This window comes from Rhipicephalus microplus, unplaced genomic scaffold (genome assembly GCF_043290135.1).
Source record: "Rhipicephalus microplus isolate Deutch F79 unplaced genomic scaffold, USDA_Rmic scaffold_17, whole genome shotgun sequence".
Classification (NCBI taxonomy): Eukaryota; Metazoa; Arthropoda; class Arachnida; order Ixodida; family Ixodidae; genus Rhipicephalus; species Rhipicephalus microplus.
In genome coordinates, this window is record NW_027464590.1 from 11702979 (window position 1) to 11708978 (window position 6000).

Genomic DNA, 6000 nt, shown 5'->3' on the forward strand with positions numbered 1-6000 from the left:
ACCTTTACTGGAAGGGAGCAATGTACATTGAACTAAACTGAGAATTATGTGCTTATGTGTAGCTCATCATAATCCTGACCCTCTCAACACAGGAGTGCACATGAGAATAATCATATGCAAAATCATTGCACGAGAGGCTTAACGTTAATTAGTACTCAATACTAGCATTTAATTGAAGTAAACATTCCGTTTCAATAGGAAATGCGGGTTGCCTATCAGGGTTCCTTGTAAAACCTGTAGGCAACCTGTTCGGCATAGCATCAGCGTCATGACCTCTGTCATATTGACTGAAGAGTCTCTTCAGGAGAGGCACATTTTCAGCTAAAATTGCTATTTGGTACAAAACGTTTTGAGTGTTTGAAGCAGCCAGATGTACATTTCGTAGCATTCGCAACGTGTGTGAAGGTGATCATTTGTTGGATATTTTTTTGGCAGATTTCACAGGAATTTCATGGGAGGTGGAACATCCCTCACTGCCTCGGTGCAATAGATGGCAAGTACGTGACGATAAAGTGCTCTGCGAACTCCGGGTCTGTGGACTTCAATTATAAGAACTCATTCAGCAAGCCGCTGTTTGCTGTGTGTATGTTCAATACAGGTGATTCTGGGTTCTTGTATTGATTTATGTACATTAGTAAGGTAGCATCAGCATTATGAGCCTAGGTGCTCACAACTTCATTAATTTACATAGCAACAAGTGATATTCAAGAGGTTGAGTGATGTGCATAATTTTTCTATGCCATGTGTGCATGCGTGTACACATAACCTTAGAAGGCTAAACAGTAGTCCATTATTGAGAGTGGTGAACTGCTGCGCAAATTGGTAACTAATCATAGATGAATGCTGCACAAAACAATATAGGTGTCTAGTTATTTTGTGCACCACTGATATAACAATGAGTATTGTATACAGGCGCAGTTACAGTGCACGGTCAAACAACATTTTTCATAGAAAAAGAATCGGTTTCAAGACATGCACTGAGTATTGGTGGCTGGCCTTTGCTGACATACGTGGAGTGAAGTCTCATAGCTACAGTACTTTTGCAACCAGGTTCATATACGTGGAAGTCGTGGACTCTGGAAGTGAGAGTCACGGTGGGATTTTCTGCCGTTGCAATCTCTAAAAATTATTTTACAAGAAGCACTTGGCTTGCCACCAACGAGCATCGTGGGCGACGAGGGTTCCCTCTCTTACTTCTTCGTCGGCGATGAGGCCTTCCCGCTGAAGGAGTACGTGATGCGGTCATACGCAAGACGGAGTAAGTTAAGAATGCATGAACAAAAGGCTTAGTCGTTTTCAGTATATGTGAAAGACTTTGGCAGAAGCTATGCTACAGCGAATCCTGTTGTGATTTCGGACATCCCATAGGTGGCTCAAGACATCATTACCTGTTTTTGTTTACTATTTTGTAAGTACCGCATAAGCTTTCAGCACTAAAGCCATTGTATTGCATTTGTTACGTGCCATCCTAATTTTACTAAGGAATTGTTGCACCATGAGGTGTCTGTAGAAATGAAGACTTTGCATGAATTTTAGGGAAAAATGTTGGCGCACCTCTCTCGTGATTGAACACGTGTTTGATGTTGTGGGAAACAATTTGCTTGCTCTGGTACAATTACAACACATTGCACCTCAGCAATATGTGGTCCCAATTATGCCTCAAACACGGGTGAACGCAGGACCTCGCTGCTTACATTTGAAAAGAGAGAGAGGTACAAATTCTGTCGTTATACGACTCCACAAAAGACCTGTGAGATTTGTAAAAGCATTATGCAATAGGGAAATGTTTGAGTAGGCAATCGCGCTTCAGAAGCATGCAAAACTGGTTCAGTTGGAGCAATGCGAGAACAGCCACGAAACTCAGAACGAGGAGGAAAACAAGGACGTACTGTTTAAGAACACACTGGTGACTAGTGCGTCTGAATGTGCTTCTTTGTGTGATCATTGTTTTGAATTGTGAGATTTTTTCTTGCATGGATAGAGGCAATTACACTTATTCAGTTTATCGGAGCCTTTAAAGGTCTCTTACAGAAACATATGTCATAACAAGTTAGCATATCGCTGGACCTTTGTGATAGTGCACGCCTCACTGCATGGTTCATGTGTAATCACCAATGATAGCGTTATGTTATACAAGGCTTGTGAGGTTATTTTTGTTACAATGCTCAGTGTCGCCCTTTTCAGCACTGCACGAAGACGACAAGTCGCACGAGCGTCGCGTCTTTAATTACAGGATGTCCAGGGCACGCTGCTCTATTGAGAATACCTTTGAAATTCTGACACAAAGGTGGAGAATGCTGCACTGACCCATTAAGGCGAAAGAAGTCAATATAAAGGCATACATTTGAGCATGCATAGTGCTACATAGCGTTCTACTTAATGAGTCCACAGCAATCTCCGCTGCCCGTTGCCCGCCAGGTGCCCAGACAGCAAGAACTGGGAAGGGCATCTTTCACCTGAAAGCTGGAGGGACGAGGAAGTAGCCGGCGGAGAACTCATACCATTAAGGCCTACCGACTGCAATCGTTCGAGGTAAGCTTTTATTCAATTAATGATTGTTGAGGTGTCGTGGCACATATAGTGTGTGACCAACAAGGACTCGGGCACTGCGCCGTGCTCCCGACCAGTTTGCAGAAATTAGGTGCCTTTTCTCATCTTCTGACCACTACCAAAACCACCACCAAAGACTGAAGGATGCAGAAGGGACACAAACGAAAGGTACACATGTGTTTTGCATTGGTAATTGGCATTTCAACAGTGCTCAGACAGTACGTTTTGTGTTAAAGCATACAACACACAATGTAAAAAATGCTGCTCTGCAGTGAAGTTTTTAGAATGCATTTTGTAAAATAAAATATGTCAAGACATGAATACTACGTTAATGTCAAATCGTCTGTGTTGCTCAAGAGCTAGTCAATTTTTACTGCTTTAATTTGTAAGCGTAAGTTGGTTAAAGTTATTTAGTATACAACACATCAAAGCAAGTGATTGTGTAGGGTATGCTAGTAGCACTCACAACGAGAATACGAAAAAAAAGCGTAGTGAAAGGATACCTTGGTGCCGGTGAAATGAACCTCTGACCTTGGAATATAACGTGCTATGTTCTACCAAGGTAGCTTCTACTAAATCTTCCCGGTCACTTTATGGGAGATTCGTGGGCACAAATATTGTCCCGAGAAGTGCCAATCTTAACGTCCATTTGGTTTCTTCATATTTATATCATAACTACTACCAACAGCATCCAATATACTTACATCAGTAATTTTGTTTGTTCCAATTAAGACTGTGTCTACTTAAAAACAGAGTCCTTGATTCTTCTACGCTCCTCTTGTAGCTGAATATATGTTAACAAAGGAACAATGAGAGAACATAGAGGTCAACTTTGTTCCAAATTGGTGGGCAGAGATATATGCCGCGCAAGAAGAAGTTTTAACAAATAAAATTATATTCGTGTAGAGTACCTTGCTGATGCCTATTGAACAGGTCCATCAATTATGATGGATTTTGAACTGACCGAGTTGCATTTAATTAGGTTTAACTGTACAGGGCAATCGTTCTCTGAAAATTGTACCTTGGTTTCGTCCAAATGGGAGCAGTTGCTGACCTTTACTGTCATAAAACTTGACATATCAAAATTTCAAAAGTTAATCAGTAAATAGGCAATATATCACAAGCTGTGATGATGCCGTAGAGGATAGACAACAATAGTGAACACTTTGGCAATATAGCGTCATGACTACGACACTGAAATGCAACTATGCGCGAGATTTTCAAGCTCGGCATGCTCCTTTTACATTGTGTCTCCTCCATCATGGCTATACTGACACAAATTTCACATTGCACTTATGCGTTGCAGGTATGTCAAGGAAGTTCGAGATAAATTGGCACACTACTTCGTCTCAGACGGCCTGGTTCCTTGGCTGGACAAAGTGGTGAACAGCACTTGAGGCATAGAAGGTGATAGTGCGTTGTAAATGCAATTTATTGCTTATAGATCTTATGTACATAACATATTCTTCAGCTATATAAAGAAGAGAAAAAGCACCTGTGACACAACAGATACGTTACAGGGAAAACTATGTCATGTCCAAATATAACCAGGAAAACACAAAAATGAACAATTCATGTTAAAGTCTTTGAGTTATAGAACGGTTATCACTACAATTATCACAGAAATAGGTTGCCTGAAAGGGGTCATGACACCCAATTTTCAGCCAAAATGTGTGTTGTATGGGCTGCTTATTGTATGTTCACAGACAATCTGGCAAAATGTGAGCGAATTTGGTCGAGCTGTTATTTATAATCGAATATTTTTTTAAACGAGCAAATGGCTTGACAGTTGGGCAGCACTGACGTGCTCCCTAGTCGTGACGTCTTGAACCGCTTGCTCGGCAAGATGCTTCACAGTGTGCATTCTGGCAGACGGTCGTGTTGCGTCGTCAACTGCGCTTGCAATCAATTTTTTTCCGCATTGTTGAACTCGCCACTAAGGCTAAATGATTTCCAGTGGTTGAAACATTGCTACTGCGTCAGCAATGTAGCACTGGTACTTGCCGAAAATATCTTCGGACGTCAAAGTTAGTCTTGTGAATGTGCAATGCATATACCATTTGCCACTGCTCCTTCCACTTGTGACGTCTCGCACGCAATGACAAAATAGCGGTCGCTTATGGTGATTTGAGTTAACAGCCCTAGACTTCTACTGCTTATTTTCGTATAAAATGATCTCTTAAAGCCACTTTTCACATGCGTAATAGCACTTTTGAATTCATAGTTTCGTTTTTTGCTGATAACCGTAAATTGTTGGGTGACCCGTCATGACCCCTTTAAGTTGGGACTAGAGAAGGGAACCCAAGATTAAAAAAGGTCGGTGTCTTTGACGTTATATAAACACGTCAAGTTGGTTCACTGCTCTGACGCAGTTTCATATGCTGTATTCTACATACAGCATATGCATTACACCTTGCGCAATGTACACTGGTAGCTCTCTGAAGCATGCATCGGTACGTAGAGCAAAAAAACGATTATCTTTTTTGATAACCCCCATGTTTGCTCTGATGTGTTCAAGGTGCTTCATGCACGCTTGCGCCACAGTTTCATGGCTTGTGCCTTCTCCTGCATTGATATAAAGCAAGTGTGATCTGTGATTCACGCATATGAATGCTTTAGGTTGCATTGTTACTTCATAAAGCACTGTTTAGTAAAAAAAAACAGTGTGAGAACGACAAGGTAGAAACAGAAAAAACAAGACAGAGCACTGACTTTCAACTGATGTTTGGGATTTTGGGCACTATGAAAGAAAAAAATAGAGAATAGACTGAAGCAAATGAACTAACACACTTAAAAATAAATGGGCCCATAGCGCGTCTACCTCACTGTGAGAAATAAATGAGCTTCTCATCTTTGAAACGGGCACTCGTGTTTTGGGACACGGTGCTGATGATGTGATGTTGACATCTAATATTGCGGTAGTTGCATGGGTTCAGTCTGCCATAGTATAAATGCGCCCAAAAGAAAAAGCATCAGTTTAAAGTCAGTGCTTTATCTTGTTTCTTCTGTTTATACCTCGTCGTTCTCAAACTGTTTTTTTTACTATGCCTGTGTACCAACTTGACCAAGACTTAAGCTTATAATGTTTTGTATTTTGTAGCATGCACAGGATTGTTAGAAAAAATCTGCAAGTTTATGCTCTAACTCTTGCGGTATATCTCACCTAGCACCCTCACAGGTCCTTTGTCGTCTTGACGAGCGCACCTGCAGTTAATTATACATATTCCTTAAATTTACAAAAAGAGATCCTTTTTAAAAAGTTGTGATTGTCATCTCTCGCCGGAAGTACCTAAAATAATTTTTTTCATTTACATGCGGTTTTGATGGTGGCTGCACTCTTGAGGTGGTTGCTGAAGTGCCACTGCAGAAGAAGGCAGTAACACTATACAAGTTATGAAGTGTTACAATTGCATGCAGCAGATTCTGTTCAGAAAACATTACGCACACTCT